The sequence below is a fragment of the Dendrobates tinctorius genome, unplaced genomic scaffold (assembly GCF_039654945.1).
Source record: "Dendrobates tinctorius isolate UK_male_01 unplaced genomic scaffold, ASM3965494v1 ptg000011l, whole genome shotgun sequence".
NCBI lineage: Eukaryota > Metazoa > Chordata > Amphibia > Anura > Dendrobatidae > Dendrobates > Dendrobates tinctorius.
In genome coordinates, this window is record NW_027361679.1 from 99,365,613 (window position 1) to 99,385,501 (window position 19,889).

Consider the following 19,889-nt stretch of genomic DNA (forward strand, 5'->3'; position numbering starts at 1 on the left):
TCTGTTCCTTTCCCGTGCCAGCTGGCTCAGGTCACTGAGGCATCTGCAGCACTCCTTCATCCATCCCTCTTCCAGGGATCCTCACTCCTGTCTGAGTGACTTCCTTTCTCCACTGACCTTCTGTCAGACTGACCTGAAATCCTACACCTTCCCTCTCTTTTATATCTAACTCCACCCGCCTCCCCAGCACCTTTCATGTTACGAAGCCAGGGACCACAAAAGGCACCCTATGACCTTTCCAGCATAAAGCATGGATGGGTCCCTGCTGAACTATCCTGTGTGTGGGGTGCAGGTGTTGGAATGTGAAAGGGAGTTCCCAGCCTACCTGGATGGTGGGGTACCACACCTTAGGAGAAGATGCAGTACCTCTGTGGCGACTGAAGCCTCAGGGGCGCCACACTAACACTCTTATCTATCCTATTGCTCTATCTCTATTGTGCCCCCTCTATTCTAATCCCGCTATGTTAACTTCTATCTCTAATCCTAAACATATACACAATACATGGCAAATACATGACATCACAGTACATAAATATTGCATTACACATTTATAACAATGAGGTTCCGCATGTAATCGTGCAGACAGCATTCAGGAGAGAGAAGGTACATGAGGGTCCCCACCACCTCCTTACAGTGTCACGTTTAGCAACAGAAATTTTTTTTTTTTTTAAAATGTGCGTGAGGTCTGCAGACAGCTTCATTTCACCGCCACAAAATTATAACATATGATATCGTGAGTTGTATCACGTTTAGCAATAGAATTTTTTTTTTCAATCTGCATGACGTTGGTATTGTCAAGTATTTACCTCGTGGGGATAACAAGCATTTTGACTTACCCCCGAAACCCCACCGTGACCATAAAACCACCACCACCACCACCTCGGCGCCAACTAATACACAGACACCGGTATTTCTTTTGGAATTTTTATGGCCACAGCAGCCTTTTATTATAACAACAAACAAACAATAAACACTGTATCATAAATAACATGAGTACAATGAATTTAACCCTGGAAGGAGAAGTCCTTGAAGCCACAAGATCATGGTGAAATAGTCCAAAATATTGTGAACAACCCCCGACCATTTGCTCCCAGCCGTTACCCCACAGGCTCGGGAGCACCAGCACACCAATAGATATTGTCCACAAACTCCTTGGAGATCCGCCCTCTTCCGACGGAAAACTCCGCATCCACCTTTCACCAGATCACGACCAGCATACCTTTGAACGAAGGAGACCCTACCCACAGAGTCTCCAAAACCAATTTCCACCAACTTCAAGGACTCCCCCCTCCCCCAAAACCGCCATGACCCAAAATAGAATCACGCACCGCTGTCCCAAAAGAAAAAGGGAGGGAGGGTGGGACTGTTCTGGAGCTGGGAAAACAGGAACAGAGGGCGGGAACCCCCCAGTCCCTATCTTAAATACCCCCTAGCTCCCCCTCCCCTTTAACCCTTCCCTCACTAAAACCTCCAACCCCCCCGTCATGATGGCCTCCGCCCACGCCTCCTCCAGGGGGTCGGGAGGCTCACTACAGCCATTTCTTGAGCTATGCAGACCGTGTAATTTCACCGCCACTAAATACCAAGGTGAGATATGATATGCTGTTTCACATTTATCAAGTGAATAAATAAGATTTAGAATGGTCCACACATGCATGGAGCATAACATAAGTAGTGCACAACACACATGTATTAAATGTGCCCTGCTGTCTTTTTCTGTGAACCTTGTAAGCAGGTTGCGGGATGCAGTGACAGACAGAAGGCAGAGCAAGGGTTAACAAATTTAACAGTTTTAATTTAACAGGGGGTTAACTCCTTGCAGGGAGATAAATGGTTAAATGAGGGTTAAACAGTTCAATGGCAAGAAATAGGCAAAGTTAATGAGCAATTAACAAGATTACGGCAGTTCTTTAAATCATTTATCCTGTCAGAGATTTCCCAGTCCACAACTCAAGCTTTGAAAGCAGTGGCACCAACAACGGCTGGCAAGGTGCTCTTCCAGTGGGGTCCTACAAGCAATGGTCCGTCTTCTGGCGGCAGCGGTCGGTCTTCGGCACCTTCCGCTGAGCCCCTAGTCCATAAGTTGGTGCGGCCAATGCAAACAGGGTTGCAGCACTGACAGAGTCCAACGTGGATTAGCAAGTGCCAACTGGCAAGGTAGGCCGCAAATGTCTGTCCAGTACTTGGCTATCTCTATGCGGCACCTGCGCTGTACTCACAGTCACGGAGCGCACATGTCTCTCTCTGAGCAGCTGCGTCACCTGAATTGCTGCTCTGCACGGACAGCTCTGCTCTGTTTGCGTTGCTCTGCGCGTCCACCGATAAATCGCTCACACAGTCTCTCACACAGCTGTCCAGATCTGCACTCTGCGGCCGGAAACTTTTCCCAACCAACTCTCTCTGAGTACTCTGACCAACATGGGTGCTGCTGCGCGTCTATCAGTCTTGGGGAACACACCTCAGGATCCTGCACCCGTCCCCCGCTTAGGCCTCTTTCACACTTCAGTTTTTTGCCATCAGTCAAAATCCGCCAAAATTTGAAAATGGCGGATCCGCAAAAAATGTATAAAAACGGATGCAAGCTGATGGAACGGATCCGTTTTTTTAAGGATGCGCTATACCGATTTTAGTGCAGATCCTCAACAAAACAGATCAGTACCATCCGTTGGCATCCGTTTTTCACATCCGTTGGATCCGTTTTCTTGCGGATCCGTTTTTCCACTCCTCCAAAATGGGATGCTCCCAAATATGATTCACTCTTGGAAAATGCTCTCAAATGTGATTGGATACTGGAAACTAGGGAGAAATATATCTAGGGTGTTGTGATACAATTTCTTTGAAAGGTTTTAGAGCTAGTGGCAGCGATGGAAGGAGTTATTGCGAGTATTGACAGCTTCTGTGTGGAATTGGATCTTCACTTGAATCGGTTGGCAATTATTGCTCTCGAGAGGGAGAAAAGAAGATTGCGAATCCTGCGTATGAGGAGACGGCGCCAGTGGATTCATCCCATTAATGCGCAGAGGTTCACCCGTGGTGTTTTTTCCACATTGTACCTGGAATTGAGGGATAATCCGGACAAGTTCTTCAACTACGTGCGCATGAGGCTGGAATTCTTTGAGATATTGGTGGATCGTGTTGGAGAACAAATCTGGAGAAGGGACACACAAATGCGGTTTTCTATATCACCGGCGGAGCGTTTGATGGTGACCCTTCGGTAAGTTATCTACCTTTTAAAATGTTAGTGACACAATTATGCTCATACCTGCTAGAAGTGATGTTGTTCAGAACATCAAAATTAATGGGTAACTCCCCATAAACATGGAAACCTTCATAGAAAATCGGAGTCAATCAACCCAACAAAAACCACTTTTCAAAATCACATCAGTAAAACATACATTTTTATTAGTGCACATTTCTTACAAAAATATCAATTTAAACAAAATGAGTCAGTATCAAGGTGGAGACATGATAGAGAGACAAATAAGGTACCAGGTGGAAACACCTATCAATATTGAACCCCTCAACCAAGAAGGGGAAAACATTGTAACACCCTAATTGGGACATAGGGGAGGGTGAAATGGGAGCAAAAAATTCCTTTATGTAGACATTTTTATATGAACCACCTTCACTGGTGTGGGAACAGCACATGCCATAGTCACCAATAAATTCAAAAAAATATGTAAGGGCAAAATCATAGCCCAAGGTTGTTCACACACACAGAAAGGTGAAAAGGAGTAATAGTCCTATACCTATGCTCCCATTATGACAAACACCTCACCCACCATCCCTAGTCAGGGAACCGCTAAAGTGCTATTGATAGTGCAAAAAGTACATCACCTTACCCATGAAGGGTCCTAGAGAGCCTCTCTACTGCCCGACGCGTTTCGCCCTACTGGGCTTCCTCGGGGGGCTGTGTGGATGCATTATTAAGCCACCTGTATGCTTTTATAGGGGAGTAGACAATTTACAAATGGCGCGCGCCATCTTTGAAAAACCGCGCACGCGCAGAAGCTCGCCTGAGTCCCGTCACGTCACTACCGGTCCTCCCGGAAACCGGCGTGCATCATCGCAGTGGCTGTTGCCATGGCTGCGTGTGCACACAACGGAACCGTATGGAAGACTGCAGCGACGCGACAGGACACTAATGCGCATGCGCGGGACATCAAACCAGATTCCTCTGCACATTGATGAGACAATTGAAAACATCTATTGGCTATTTAGAAAAAAGAAATCTTTCCAGACCACATGGTGTACCAATGTAAATATGGGAAGCCACAATATAGATGCATTTCAACATGATGATTCAACACTATCTATTTTAACACATAATGGAAAATATAAAATTCAAAATTAATAATCATAATCCATTTAAAGTGCAATAGAATAGATATACCAGAAAGAACGATACATATACAAAAATGAATCACAGAGCTCTCTTCAATGTAACATAGATAGTTATTACAATAAGAATCAGTTAGCTCTAAAATTATGCGCACGTCCTCCATCAATTTCTTGCAGCTCTTCACTCCCCGGTGTCCATAGTTATAGAGCAATATTAACGCATGTAGAGAGATAAAGACCTCATAAAAAACAAATAAGACAAAAAATTAAAATATGAACATACAAAAAAGATACAGATAAAATAATTAAAAACGAGAAAAAGAAGAGAGAGAAGAGGACCATTTAGAGGAATGACGTAAATGACAGCTGCTCATTAAGGCCTGCTGGGAACATTGTACCTAGGGTCACAATCCACCGGCACTCAAGCTGTGCCAATGCTTTTTTGTAATCGCCCCCCCTGGCTCCACAATGGATGCGGTCTATGCCGCGAACCAGGAAGCCAGTCGGGTTTGAGTTATGGCACAGCTTGAAGTGCCTAGGGACCGTTTTTAAACCAGAAACATCTTGTATTTCCTTTGCCGCCACTATGTCCCTCACATGTTCGCGTGTGCGAACACGGAGTTCGCGAGATGTTAAGCCCACATAGATGAGCTTACAAGGGCATAGTGCATAATACACCACAAATCTTGTACTACACGATATATATGATAAGATTTGATATTCATTCAAACCATCTGCTGAAGAAAATGCGGTTGCTCGACAAATGTTTACACAGGCTCGACATGAGCCACAAGGAAAGCACCCCCATTTTTTCTTTGGTTGCTGTGACCCAAACAGACCCCTCGAGGGGGCTGCCACATAGTGGCTACGTACCAACAGGTCTTTAAGGTTTTTACCCCTTCTAGCTGTCATTAATGGATTGGATGGTAGAACCTTGTTCAAACACGGATCGGTCTGGAGTACAGACCAGTGTCTCTGCAAAATCTGGCGCATATTGTCCCATTGGTTATTAAACGTAGAAATGTATCTTAGGACAAAATCTTTTTTACCATGTGTGTTAATGCGGCCAGGCCCCACAAGCAATTGGTCGCGGGGTGTGGCCCAAGCTCGACGATAACCTTTTTTAATGCACCGATTACTATATCCACGCTCGCTGAATCTGGAGCTCAGGTCACGAGCCTGGTCCCTAAAAGCCCCATCGGTAGAACACACCCTTTTCATTCTTAAAAATTGCCCAATAGGCACTGCTTGAATGGTGGATGATGTATGGGCAGATGTAGCGTGTAACAATGAATTGACCGATGTCTCCTTACGGAAGACATCGGTCTGTATCCTGCCCTCATCATCCACCATTATTTTGATATCCAAAAAATCTATAACTTTAGGGTTGATCTTATAAGTTAGTTTAATATTTAGATTATTTTTATTCAGCTCACCGATGAAGTTTACGAAGCCAGACTCGCTCCCTTGCCAAATAATAAAAACATCATCAATAAATCGAAACCAGCACTGCGCATGGGCCGCGGCCTGCACCCCGCCTCCAAAAATGCCCCTCTCCCAGTGGCCCAAGAAAAGGTTGGCATAAGACGGGGCACAGGCCGCGCCCATCGCAGTGCCACGCTGCTGCAAAAAAAAACGGTCTTTAAAAATAAAAAAGTTGTGAGTCAAAATAAATTCAAGGAGCTCCAGAATCAGCGAGCATAGTGTGGATTCGTAATTGCTTGTGCTTAGAAAAAAACTAGTTGCCTCCAGACCATCCACGTGCATAATGCTCGTGTAAAGTGATTCCACATCCACTGTCGCTAAGTGCATATCAGGTTCAAGTGACAAACCGTCAATCTTCCTCAGGACGTCCGTAGTGTCCCTGACATAGGAGGGCAGCGTTTCCACCAACGGTTGAAGATAGTAATCAATGAACTTACATACAGTGTCACACAGCCCTCCAATGCCAGAGACAATCGGACGCCCCGGGGGAATGGTTGGATTTTTGTGCACTTTCGGCAACAAGTAGAATGTTGGAATTATCGGGTTTTCCACCATAAGTCCCTCACAAATTTTCCTAGGGATAATACCCTGTGTAACTGCCTCATCCAGAATCTGGAACAATTGTGCAGAGAATTTTTGGATCGGATTATCAGGGAGTTGAATATATGCCTCCCTCTCATACATGGTGGATGGCCAAAGTACCACATTTCCCCCTTTATCGGCCTGTTTAATTACCACGTCTTTCAAACCCCTTAATTCTCTTATAGCTTCATGTTGTACTTTAGTCAGGTTAACATGGTTCATTTTGCTCGAAAGCTTTTTAAAATCCTCCAAGACTAGTTTATTAAAAATATCCACCTGCGAACAGGTGGAGAAAGGGGGAAACGTGGTTGACCTCGGAGTAAGAAAGGTTGGAAAAGTACCTGTACTTGGGGGAGGCATGCCGGTTTCCAATTCTTCAAGTATATTAATAGCTTCTTGTTCCTGAGTAAGCATATTTACATCAGTGTCTTCCGGTTTAAAGTGCAATTTGCACAAAACCACCTTCCTCAGGAAAAGTTGAAGGTCCTTCATTGCTACAAAATAATTGAATTTATTAGAAGGAACAAAAGTGAGACCCTTACTTAAAACATCCAACTGAGGCTGCGTAAGTTTATGATCTGATAAATTAATTACCTCCAGATGACCTTTAGATTTCTTTTCTTTAGATTGTGGAGGAGTCATTTTCCTCTTTGTCTGAGTTTTGCCTCTCTTCTGGCCAAATTTATTTGTTCCCAATCTTTCCCCTACAAAGGGTACTAGGGAGGAATTGGATGCTACCTCCTCATCCACAGAGGATGTTGAAGAAAATGAATTATGGTGGGTTTTACGGGTAGACCTGAATTCCCCTTGGTTCCTTCTCCACCAAAATGTTTCAGATTCTGCAGGCTTTTATTGTTATGTTATGGCTTGTAGTTTGTATTAATTTTACTTTTTTTCCATTTTTTTAACAGATTCCTGGCAACTGGAGAATCCTTCACCTCCCTCCATTTCCATCTGGTTCACAGTTTTACAACTATATAAGAAATACTTTTCTATTGTGCTTATGGCCATTTCGGATGCAAACTGCAAATTCATTGCCGTGGACATCGGTGCATACGGTCGTTCTAATGACTCTCAGGTATTCAAGATTTCCACCATGGGCCGTCGCTTGTATGGAGACAATTTTGACTTCCCACCTCCAAGACCACTCCCTGGAACAACAGGCCCACCAATGCCTTTTGTGTGCGTTGGCAACGATGCTTTTCAGCTTTCTAAACACCTACTCAAACCATATGGTAGTCGTGGATTAACACACCGGAAAAGAATCTATAACTATCGGTTAACCAGAGCGCGCAGAGTGGTGGAGTGCGCGTTTGGAATTTTAACTGCCAAATGGAGAGTCCTGTTAACGGCCATGAAAATGAAAACAGAGACTGTGGATGAGGTGGTGAAGGCCTGTGTAATCCTGCACAATTTTGTCCTTTCAAACGAACCAGTTTCCATCGATGAAAATCTGTCTGAAACCACCTTGTGGGATTATGAGCAGCAAACTTTTCGGAGTACTGGCTCAGTGGCAAGAATGAGGGACACCTTTGCAGACTATTTTGTGACACCAGAGGGACAAGTGGACTGGCAAGATGACATGATATCATTTTCTATACCAATTGTAAGTAACTTTTTTTTTTTTTTAACTGAAATTTTACCAAGTGTTTGGTTTTCCCAATCATTGTTACCATGACATGATTTTTTTTTAAGTTTTACACTTTGCAGTGTTACCAATTGTTGGGTACCAAGCATAAAGTTTTACCAAGTGTTGTGTACCTAGTGTTGTTTTACACTTACAAATGTTACCAAGTGTTGGGTACCAAGCGTAAAATGTGACACTTTGAAATTTTACCAAGTGTTGTGTACCAAGCGTTTTACTCTTTGAAATGTTCACATGTGTTGTGTACCAAATGTTGTGCTACCAAGTGTTTTTTTGTACCTTGTACACCACCGGTGTACTGTGAAAGATTACCCAGTTTTTTTGTACCTTGTACACCACCGGTGTACTGTGAAATATTGTTGTGTGTTGTGTTACCAAGTGTTGTGTTTACCTTTTACACCACTGGTGTAATTTGAATATTTCCAAAGAAAGAAGCAAAAAAGAAACAACACAATAAAGTTTTTTGAAAAAAAAAAAAAGTTTATTTCTGAATTTGTAATAACTGTATATTTTTTTGGTATCTTAAACCTTTTTTGTAAGGTTTTTTTTTTTTTGGTATGTTTTTTGGATAAGAAAACATTACAAAGTGTGATAATGTTGGGTGGAGATAGTATTGGAGGGGTTAACAGGGTTGACCACATCGAGGGGGGGGGGTAGAGGACTGGGGAGGGAGTTGGTGAGGACCAGAAGTGGAAGGGGGGTTTAACACATGTGGTTGGGATGGGAGTGGATGGACAGAAGAGGTTTGTGGGTACATTGAAGGTGTATGTGGGGGTGGGTATGGTGAGGGCATTGGGGTATAATGCAATGGGGAAGGAAGGTACTGGGAAGAATGGAATGGGGAACTAGAGAAAGGAGAGGGAGTGGTAGGAGGAGGGAAGGCAGGATGATGGATGGTGGTGGAAGGATGGATGGGGGAAGGATGGACTGTGGAAGGATGGACAGGGGGAGGATGAGATGCTTCATCAAGCACTTCCACTAGAGCATTCTGACAGGCTTGCATCACACGCATCTGCTGGTGAGTACTTAAACCTTCCATTTGCCGGACAACAGATTGAAAAAAGGTATGCCTCGGTGTCTAGTTTGATTCTAAATTCATCTGTTCCATGTATCTTCTGAGTTCCATGATACTTTGATTGATCATGGTCAACCCAGAAGATAACCGTTCTCCATAAGTGTGGAAACCGTGCTGGACAGATGAGTTTAGACTCAAACAGTCAGACAAGGTCATCCTTTCCTGACTCCTCAGACGCTCACTAGGGATCACTCCAGAGGGACGCAACTCTGAAGCAGACTCCCGAGTGCTGCAGATGGTGCTAAAAAAAAAAAAAAGGAGAAAAAATGTATATTAAAAATATTGATTTTTAATTTGTCTGCTGAAAAAAAATGTGGTTAAACATTTCTACTACAGAAATGGTTTGGGTAATATTTACCTTCTGCACACCATTGTTGATCGCAGGAACGCGAGGGCTTTGTAGTTTTTGTACTGGGGTCCCCGGCGTCCTCCCGATCCACTCGGGGTCTGCATCTCTTTGTTGTAGTCCCTCTTGAAGCGATCCCGGAGCGACCGCCACCGTGTGATAACCCTGTCACCTGTGAAGCAAAAAAAAAAAAAAAGGGGTTTAGTATTCGACACTTCACATGCTGGAATATAAGTTACTGAAGTTGTAATACTTACGCACAAAATCCCTGGCCCTCGCATTGAGTTCCTCCCAGTTCTCAATAACTGAAGAACAGACCTCATCCCAGAGCCGTCGGGTGGTTGGTTGGTCGGCGTGTAGACGGTTTGCCTTGTTCCACAGCGGCTCCCGGGTTTTCCACCTCACGGATGAGTTCGTCAGTATCAATCATGATACCCTCCTCCATATATCTCAGGGGAGCACGCTGTGAAACCTGTGAAGATAAAAAACAAAACAAAACAAAAAAAATTACATTCTATTTAAACACATGATGTTCATTTAAACAATTATCCAAATGGGGTTATTTACCTTTTGCCGACCAACAGATGCATCACCTTGACGACCCTGGGATGTCCTGGGAGTCACTCTAGTGCGGGCACCGGATTCTAAAGACTGTGGTAAACAAAAAAAAAAATTTGGATGGATGCGTAGTTATTGTGTGTGCACTGTGATGAATGTTTGTGTTGGGTGTAGCATTATGTATCTGTGTATGTGCTAAACTTGCACTCTGCGCACCCCCTCCTTGCGTCTCTCCACCCTGCACGCCTCCTCCTGGAAGTCCTCTGAATCATCTTCCTGTTAAAACATAATACATGGATAGTGTTTTTAACCAAAAAAAAAAAATTATTTTAAAAAAAATTTTTTTTACCTCAGCTCGCTGATGATGTGAGGGGGAGCTTTCAGGAGAAGACATTATGGTTTGGGGCAGCTGCGTTGGCAGCTGCGGTACTTCCTGAAGTGATCTGCAAGTATAAAGACACTTGTTAAGCTACTATACAAAGGATCATAATAAGCTTTCAGGCCTTTATACTTACAGGGAAAATAAAGGTTGGCTGGCCGTCTCTGCTGCGGCCTGGCTGACCGTTTCTGCTGCGGCCTGGCTGACCGTTTCTGCTGCGGCCTGGCTGACCGTTTCTGCTGCGGCCTGGCTGACCGTTTCTGCTGCGGCCTGTCCGACCGTCTCCGCTGCGGCCTGGCTGGTGGTGCTTGCTGAAGTGATCTGCAAGTATAAAGACAATTGTTAAGCTACTATACAAAGGATCATAATAAGCTTTCAGGCCTTTATACTTACAGGGAAACTAATGGTTGTCTGTACTCTGCCACGGCCTGGGTATTCATCTCTGCTGCGGCCTGACCGGTCAGCTCTGCTGCGCTCTCTTTCACCATCCCTGCTGCGGCCTGGCTGGCCGTGTCTGCTGCTTTTCTGGTGGCGCTTCATTATTAAGTGATCTGCAAGTATTAAGAAAATGATATGAAAGTTTTTAAAAAAAAAAAATTCAGTATTTTAAGTGTTTGCATGTCTACATTTCCTTATCTCTCACCGAGTGTAACCAGTGATTGAATGTGTGTAATATTTTGTGTAAACCCACTTTCTTTGCATGTGAATTCCCTGAAAAAGTGTAACCAAGTGTAACCAGTGATTGAAGGTGTGTAATTGCTGTGTATACCAGTGTTTGCATTCCCTCAAACTCTCACCGAGAGTGTAACCAGTGATTGAAGGTGTCACCAAGTGTAACCAGTGATTGAAGGTGTGTAATTGCTGTGTATACCAGTGTTTGCATTCCCTCAAACTCTCACCGAGAGTGTAACCAGTGATTGAAGGTGTTTAATTTCTGTGTATACTCACACTGTGTTTGAATTCCCTGAAAAACTCAGCTGTGTATACCCAGATTATTTTCATGTTGCAATCTCTCACTTTTAACCACACTTGTATACCAAAAATTTAATGTACCTTTATGGTAACTTAATTTTACCTTTTTTTTTTTTTTTTTTTAAATGATACAAAGGAGATTTTTTCAAAACAGTTTATTATTATTTTTTGTTCCAACAAATAGGAGCTACTCTGCTCTTTATTTTAAATACCACAATAAATGAAAAATAAAAAAACACCAATTTACAACAGATACATTAATAACACCACAATTGCAAATCTGAAAATAAAATCCAATAAACATACAAAAGAAAAAAAATTAAATTATTTACAAAAAAACCCACACAAACACGCATAACACACAGCCAGGCCACACACACACACACACACACACACACACACACACACACACACACACACCCGCCTACTAGCACACATGGACGCTTGGGATCTGCGCACCCTATCTTTAGTATGGGGTGCGCAGGCAGGATTTTACTGTGTGCTGCGCACTTTTGAAGGTGTGCCATGCGCGACAAAATGCAACATGCTGCATTTGGCGCACAAGGGCACACCTTCAAAAGTGCACAGCACACTGTAAAATCCTGCCAGCGCACCATCTGCGCACCCCATACTAAAGATGGGGTGCGCAGATCCCAAGCGTCCATGTGCGCTAGTAGGCGGCGATGACCGGATGGGACGGGGATTAGTGACGGCCGTTTTTGGGTCATCGCTGCGCTATAAAGTGCAAATATGAAACCGGCCTTACACCACACAATCACAGCAAGAAATACAATATTACAGTTGTATGAAAATAAAATGCAGTACACATGCAACAGAAAAAAAAAAAAAAGATGGAAAAAAAAAATAATTAAAAAATGCACACACACAGGCCATACATACACGCACACACGCTCCAGGGGTCTTGCAGGTGGTAGACTTGCAGCTGTGCAGACAGGTTTTATAGCTCTAGTTCAATCTTCTATCAGGCAGGCTGCAGTCGGATATCTTGCTTGGTGTCTTCAGTGTTGCTGGTGCCGGATTGTCTGGGCCCAATTACACCACATACCATACACCACACAATCACAGCATAAAAAATACAATATAATTACAGTTGTATGAAAATAAAATGCAGTACACAAGCAACAGAAAAAAAAAAAGTATGAAAAAAAAAAAAAAACCAGACATGCAACACTCGCAGGCCACACACACACACACACACACACACGTCATAAATAGGTATACTCACACTTGTAGGGGAGCTGGTACTGGCAGGCTTGGTGGGTGTCCTCTGGCAGGCTTGCTGGCTGACTGCTACTGCATGTCTGGGCCCAATTAGCCCACCTTATATAGCTTTGGGACTGTCTGGAAAAGTATATTTTTCTGGGCATGCCCAGTGCGATTTTGCGGATCCTGCCGGCGGATTCCGAAAAATCGCGGATCCTGGCGGATCCGCCGCCCATAGGCGGCCATTCTACCGCATGGCGGATGATGGCGGATCCGCCGTCATCCGCCATTTTGACGGCGGAAAAAAACGTTACAAGCTCCGTCCCCCTCAGACAGAATCCGCAAAGAATTTTGCGGATCCGCCGAATATCGGACGCAACGGACGACCATCCATCAAAATCCGCCACTAATGTATCCCAATGGGGAAAATGGCGGATCCGCAACAAGAAAAAGCGGATCCGCCATTTTCAAATTTTGGCAGATTTTGACTGATGGCAAAAAACTGAAGTGTGAAAGAGGCCTTATCTGTGCAAGCACCGCATTCCGCACAGACGGGCACACGGCGCTCTGCACACACGCTGTCTCACCAGAGCACCCACTGAAGTTCTGCTGGAGCACAACTCCGCGCTGCCTCTCATGCTGAGGAGTACAAAACACACCTGCCTCCGCTCTCATTGCCGGCGGGGAAGTGACTCTTTCTTCGCGCTCTATCTCCGCACTGCCTGCTTAGCCACACCCCCTCTTCCTGGGTTATGGGGCCTGTCCTGTCCCCTATTCTTTCCCTCAAGCAACATGGGATGCAGCATCAGCAGTTCCAGACCCAGTATGATGCAGGCACCTGCAGCTTGGTCTTCCTCCTTACAGACCTCAGTAATGGCCCCAAAATGTCCTGGAAGGTCAATATCACAGCCACACAAGACACTACCTCTTAGACCAGGGTCACATTTGTGACTGCAATGCGAGAAATTCGCGCATCAATATCGGGCACTGTCATTAGCATTTCAGACCGGAACATTCAGCTGCATAGAAATACATGCAGGCACACACTCCGGTCCTGACTGCCGGCGGCAGTGCCAGGTATTGATGCGAGAGACCAGTGCGAGTGTGACCCCGGCCTTACTCCCAAACACCTTTCCAATGCAAGGCTGGATACCTACTATCTCGCCCAGTCCCAGCTGTCTAATCAACTGCACTTCTAATGGGAGATATTACATGAAATTCAGCTCCCATGAATTATCTTCTGTTCCATAACCCCTCCATTGCACCAAATATTGCAATCTTCCTCTCAATCTTCTAGAGTCAAGAATTTTATCCACAATGTACTCTTCTTCACCATGGACTTTTTATGGTGGAGCAGGTGGCTGAGTTTTTCCTGAAAACAGGTTCTCATTGAATGGTTTGTGCAAGGCTCTATGGAATACATTATATATTTTCAGGCTGTTAGGAAGTTTTAAACAGAAAGCAACTGGGTTAATTTGTGCAAAAATTTCAAAAAGGTCCTATGAATTTTTAATCCAATTAAGAAGACGGTGCGTTCGTTTTCAGATTATTGTAGAAAGCTAAACCTTGTCACCAACCTGAAGGGTATGAGGGGCTTTGAAATGTTTATCTTGGACCTTTTGTAATATCTCAATTATTTCTTCCTGAGCTTTATGCCACTTTGTAAGTCTGTCATTAACAGCAGGAACCAAAGTATTCAATGAAAGATTAGGAATAAATACCAGATGCAAGCCATAGTTATTAGTGATGAGCGAACATGCTCCCCACTAGTCAGTACTTGCTCGAGTAAAGCTATACTCGCGGTACTCAGCGAGCACTGAGCATTTCCGGGATTATTTGGCGGGAGCTCGGGTCTACGCCCTGCAATTTTGGCGTTCTTTAGAGCGCCAATCAACATGCAGGGATTGTCTGCCATGCACTGTAATGCCGCAGCCATCTTTGTTGTGGTATTACAGTGATTGGCTGGCTGCACAGTCATCAGGTCTATAAGAGACCAGCCGCCGCCCTGCTTGTCACAGTCACGTCCAGAATCAGACAGGGTAGGGAGAGCTACTGCTGAGATAGGGACAGATTTGTGCTTTTATTAGTTAGTGTGGGTATTCCATCATAGAATCCACAAATCCAGCTAAACCAACAGTCCTTCTAAGGACCAATTACAGGGTATAGAGATTGCAGTGCTAGGTAGGCAGGGAGTGTATGTGCGTATATACACATCAGTGCAACGCACGCAGGCACTGTATGTGGGTATATAGATATCATTGCATACATCAAAAGGATCTATTACTGTCTGCTGCTGCCTAATACATATATACCTAGCTCCAGGTATCAGTGGCTAGGAATAATTTTTTTTGTACCTCAATCCTGATTATTTTATTCCAAAGCAATCCAGAGCCTTTTTTTCTCCATTTGCTTGTTGACACTGCAGACTACAGCCAGATCCTTTTAATACTACAGCGTGAAAATCCAGCAATTTTAAACGGTTTTGCCCATCCCAGGTATCATATCTAGTGCGCTGAAAATTCCGGGATTTTTTGTGGTACTGTAGTATTTTTTGGAGTGTCTTATAAAAATTTTTGTCCCCATTTTGCTGTCAAAAAATATTTAGCTGCCCACAAAATATTTAGCTGTTCAAAATAGATTTAGCTGGCAGAAAAAAAAAATTAGATGCCAAAAAAATATTTAGCTTGCCTAAAAATATGCAGCTGGAAAAAAAATATTACTGTATATACTCAAGTATAAGCCGACCCCCTTAATTTTGCCACAAAAAACTGGGAAAACTTATTGACTCTAGTATAAGCCTAGGGCAGAAAATGCAGCAGCTACTGGTAAATTTCAAAAATAAAAATAGATACCAATAATAGTAAAATTAATTGAGACATCAGTAGGTTAAATGTTTTTGAATAGCCATATTGAATCAGGCACCTCATATAATGCTCCATACAGTTCATGATGGCCCCATAAGATGCTCCATACAAAATACACCCCATATAATGCTGCACAAAGGTTAATAATGTCCTGATAATATGCTCCATAAAATATGCCCATATGCTGCTCCATAAAGGTTATGGCCCCATAAGATGCTCCATAGATTTATGCCCCATATGCTGCCCCATAAGATGCTCCATATATTATGCCCCATAAGATGCTCCCCCATAAGATGCTCCATATATTATGCCCCATAAGATGCTCCATATATATGCCCCATATGCTGCTGTGAATAAAAAAAAATGACATACTCACCTCTCGTCACTGGGGGCCAGGTGCCTGTGTCCTGAGCAGGCGAGGACATCGGCACACTATGGGGGACAGGTGTCAGTGTCACCGCTGACTCAGGGCCCTGGCACCTGCTATATTCACCTGTCTCCGTTCCACTGCCATGTGCCGCTCTGTCTTCCGGGTCCTCTGTCAGTGACTGTTCGGTCAGAGGGCGCGGCATGCACTAACTACATCATCGCGCACTCTGACCTGAACATCACTGCAAAGGACGCAGAGGACAGAGCAGCGCACAGCGGTGGAACGGGGACAGGTGAATATTGCATATACTTACCCCCTCCTGGTGCGGTCTCTGTAGCCCCTGCTCTTCTCCCACGGTCTCTGGCAGCTCTTCCTTCTTTCAGCGGTCACGTGGTACTGCTCATTAAAGTCATGAATATGCGCATATTCATGACTTTAATGAGTGGACCACATGACCGCTGAACACAGGCTCTGGACACCTTGGGAGAAGCAGGGGCTGCAGAGACTGCACCAGGAGGGGGTAAGTATGATCTGATACCACCGCTCTCCTTCCACGCCAACCCCCTGGCATATATGACTCGCATATAAGCCAAAAGGGGCACTTTCAGCCTTAAAAAATGGGCTGAAAATCTAGGCTTATACTCGAGTATATACGTTACCTTATATACTCGTGTATAAGCCGAGATTTTCAGCACATTTTTTGTGCTGAAAAAGGCCCCCTCGGCTTATACACGAGTCATTGTGCAGAAAACAGCGGGGGGAGGGGGAGCGTTGGCAGGAGCCAGTGGCTGGGACATCATACTCACCCTCCTGTGCCATTGCTGAACTTCCCCTGCATCCTCCATTGTCCCAGGGCTGGCAGCTTCTTCTTGCGTTGAGTGGTCACATGGTTCCTTTTATTAAGGTCATGAATATGGATGCAACTCCACTCCCATAGGCGTAGCGTCTAGTTATGACCTTAATGAGCGGTACCATGTGACCGCTCAACACAGGACAACGGAGGATGCAGGAGATGTTCAGCAATGGCACAGCAGGGTGAGTATGGATGAGGGGAGCATGGAGGAGGACGAGGGAAGCACAGGGGATCACGGAGCAGGATGGGGGAGCACAGAGGAGGATTTAAAAATACAGGCCACATATTGAAATCTTGAAAAATTAGATTCTCAATCACAATTGTTAACAATTCCAAAAAGAGGGAAGAATACGAAGCATTTAAGGAAACAAGGATGGATAAACACAACACTTAAACACATGCTAAAAAGGAACAAAGAAATGTTTATCAAACAGAAAGAGGGAGGTATATCTAAAGAAAAATATAATGCTGATTGCAGAACCTGCAGGGCACAAATCAGATTAGCTAAAGCTGACAATGAATTAAGGCTTGCAAGAGACGTCAAAAACAATAAAAAAGGATTTGGGGGATATGTCAAAAGTAAAAGAAAAGTCAAAGATGCTATAGGATTTTTACAGGATGAAAATGATGAAATTGCAAGAAAGGATGTTGAGAAGGCCGAACTTTTAAATTCCTATTTTGCATCTGCTTTCTCTTAGAAAGGAAATGTAGCATCAACTGATCTTCACTGTCCTATTAAAGGAATAGAAGAATCCAGGATATCTATAAACAGAAATAGTGAGGAAACACTTAGCTAACATAAATGAATTCAAGTCGCCAGGTCCAGATGAATTACACACCAGAGTACAGAAGGAGATAGCAGAACACATTTTTGAACCACTCTCCATAATCTTTGAAAATTCTTGGAGAACAGCAGAAGTCCCAGAAGACTGGAGAAGAGCAAATGTTCCTATCTTCAAAAAGAGGAAGAAGGTGGACCCAGGGAACTATAGGTCGGTGAGTCTGACTTCTATACCAGGAAATATCTTTGAGCAAATTATTAAACAGCATGTATGCAAGTACATCAATAAGAATGAAGTGATTAACCAGAGTCAGCATGGATTTCTAACTAATAACGCTATTTTCACACTAGCATATGGAGGAGCTGTGGACGGCTGCGGGCTTCCTCCGTGAAGCTCTGCCCCCCGGCCGCACCTCCTCCGGTCAGCTCCGCCTCTGTCGGCATGTGGCCTGCGTACCCTATCTTTAGCATTAGGTATGCAGGCCGTGCCAATGTGTGCGGATGCCTCCACATGCGTTGTCTCGATGGTGCGGCGACCGCACCAAAATGAAACATGCTGCGTTTGGCGCAGGTCACCGCAGCATCAAACCAACGCATGCGGAGGCATCCACATGCATCGGCACGGCCTGCGTACCTAATGCTAAAGATAGCGTACGCAGGCCGCATGCTGACAGAGGCGGAGCTGACAAGAGGAGGTGCGGTTGGGGCGGAGCTTCACTGAGGAAGCCCGCAGCCGTCCGCAGCTCCTTCATACGCTAGTGTGAGACTAGCCTTAGTCATGTCATACTAACTTAATTTCCTTCTATGACAGAATCTTTGACTGGGTGGATCAGGGAAATGCTGTAGATATAGTATATCTTGACTTGAGCAAACCATTTAACAAAGTACCTCACACCATCCTTATTGAACAAAATGACTAAGTATGGAATGGACAAGGCAACTGGTAGGTGGATTCATAACTGGCTTAGTGATCGGACCCAAAGAATGGTCGTAAATGGCTGCACATCCAGTTGGAAGAATGTCTCAAGTGGGGTACCACAGGGTTCTGTCTTGGGCCCTGTATTGTTCAACATCTTGAAGGAATTGAGAGTAAACTGATTAAATTTGCTGATAACACAAAGCTAGGAGGAATAGCTAATACTAGAAAAGAGAGAGGATTCAAAGAGATAAATAAACTGGAACAGTGGGCAGCAACTAACAGGTTGGTTTTTAATAGGGAAAAATGTAACGTAATACATCTGGGCAATAAAAATGAAAAAGCTTATACAGAATGGGAGGGATAGGGCTAAGCAACAGCACATGGGAAAAAGGCTTGGGTATACTAATAGATCATAAAGTGAACATGAGTCAACAGTGTAGTGCAGCAGCAAAAAAGGCAAATGCATTTCTGAGATGTATTAACAGAAGCATACAGTCTAGATCACGTGAAGTCATTATTGCCCTCTACTCCTCTTTGGTCAGACCTCATCTGGAATAATGTGTCCAGTTTTGGGCACCACGTTTTAAAAAAGACATCAATAAACTGGAGCAAGTTCAGAGAAGAGCAACCAGAATATTGACCTGTCTGCAAACCCTGTCCTATAAGGAACGGTTACAGGATTTGGGAATGTTTAGCTTGCAAAAAAGACTAAGAGGAGACTTAATAGCTGTCTACAAATATCTCAAGGGTTGTCACATTGTAGATGGATCATCTTTATTCTCATTTGCACAAGGAAAGACTAGAAGCAATGGGATGCACCTGAATGGGATTAGACACAGATTAGATCTTAGAAAAAACTTTTTGACAGTTAGGGTGATCAATGAGTGGAACTGGCTGCCACGAGAGGTGGTGAGTAGTGTTGAGCATTCCGATACCGCAAGTATCGGGTATCGGCCGATACTTGCTGTATCGGAATTCCGATACCGACTTCCGATATTTTTTCAATATCGGAATTCGGCATCGGAATCGGAAGTTCAGTTGATTGACGGCCTGACGTCATCATGATGCGCGGTGTGTGCGCATCATGATGCGCCGTCATTTCGGGCCTTCCGGGGGTCTCTGCCGGCCTGCCGGGGGGCTGTGCCGGCCTGCCGGGGGGCTGTGTGGACTGCCCGGGGTCTGTACCGGCCTGCCGGGGGGCTGTGCCGGCCTGCCGGGGGGCTGTGCTGATGTCCGGGGGTCTGTGCAAGCATCGTCCGATGGGACTACAAGTCCCATCGGGCGATGCCTGCTACCATGACAGTGATTGACACATTAGCCAATGATGGGACAGTAGTAGTCCCATCATCCGGCTAATGTGTTAAATGTTAAAAAAAAAAAAAAAAAAAAATACTACATACATACTACATGCTACATACATACTACATATATACTACATACATACTACATACATGCTACATACATACTACATGCATGCTACATACATACTACATAT

The 19,889-nt window shown here is 44.3% G+C and overlaps 1 long non-coding RNA gene across 1 annotated transcript in view; it reads right to left on the reverse strand.

Annotated features, from left to right (window-relative positions):
- Positions 1-3,381: 3,381 nt before the first annotated feature.
- The window catches only part of LOC141049103 (uncharacterized), a 28,189-nt gene continuing 11,681 nt past the window's right edge, over positions 3,382-19,889 (reverse strand). Inside the window, exons 2-3 of the long non-coding RNA XR_012220253.1 lie at positions 6,750-6,902; positions 3,382-4,580 (exon numbers count right to left, since the gene is read on the reverse strand). This is a non-coding gene — a long non-coding RNA (uncharacterized lncRNA). The remainder of the gene's footprint in view (positions 4,581-6,749; positions 6,903-19,889) is intronic.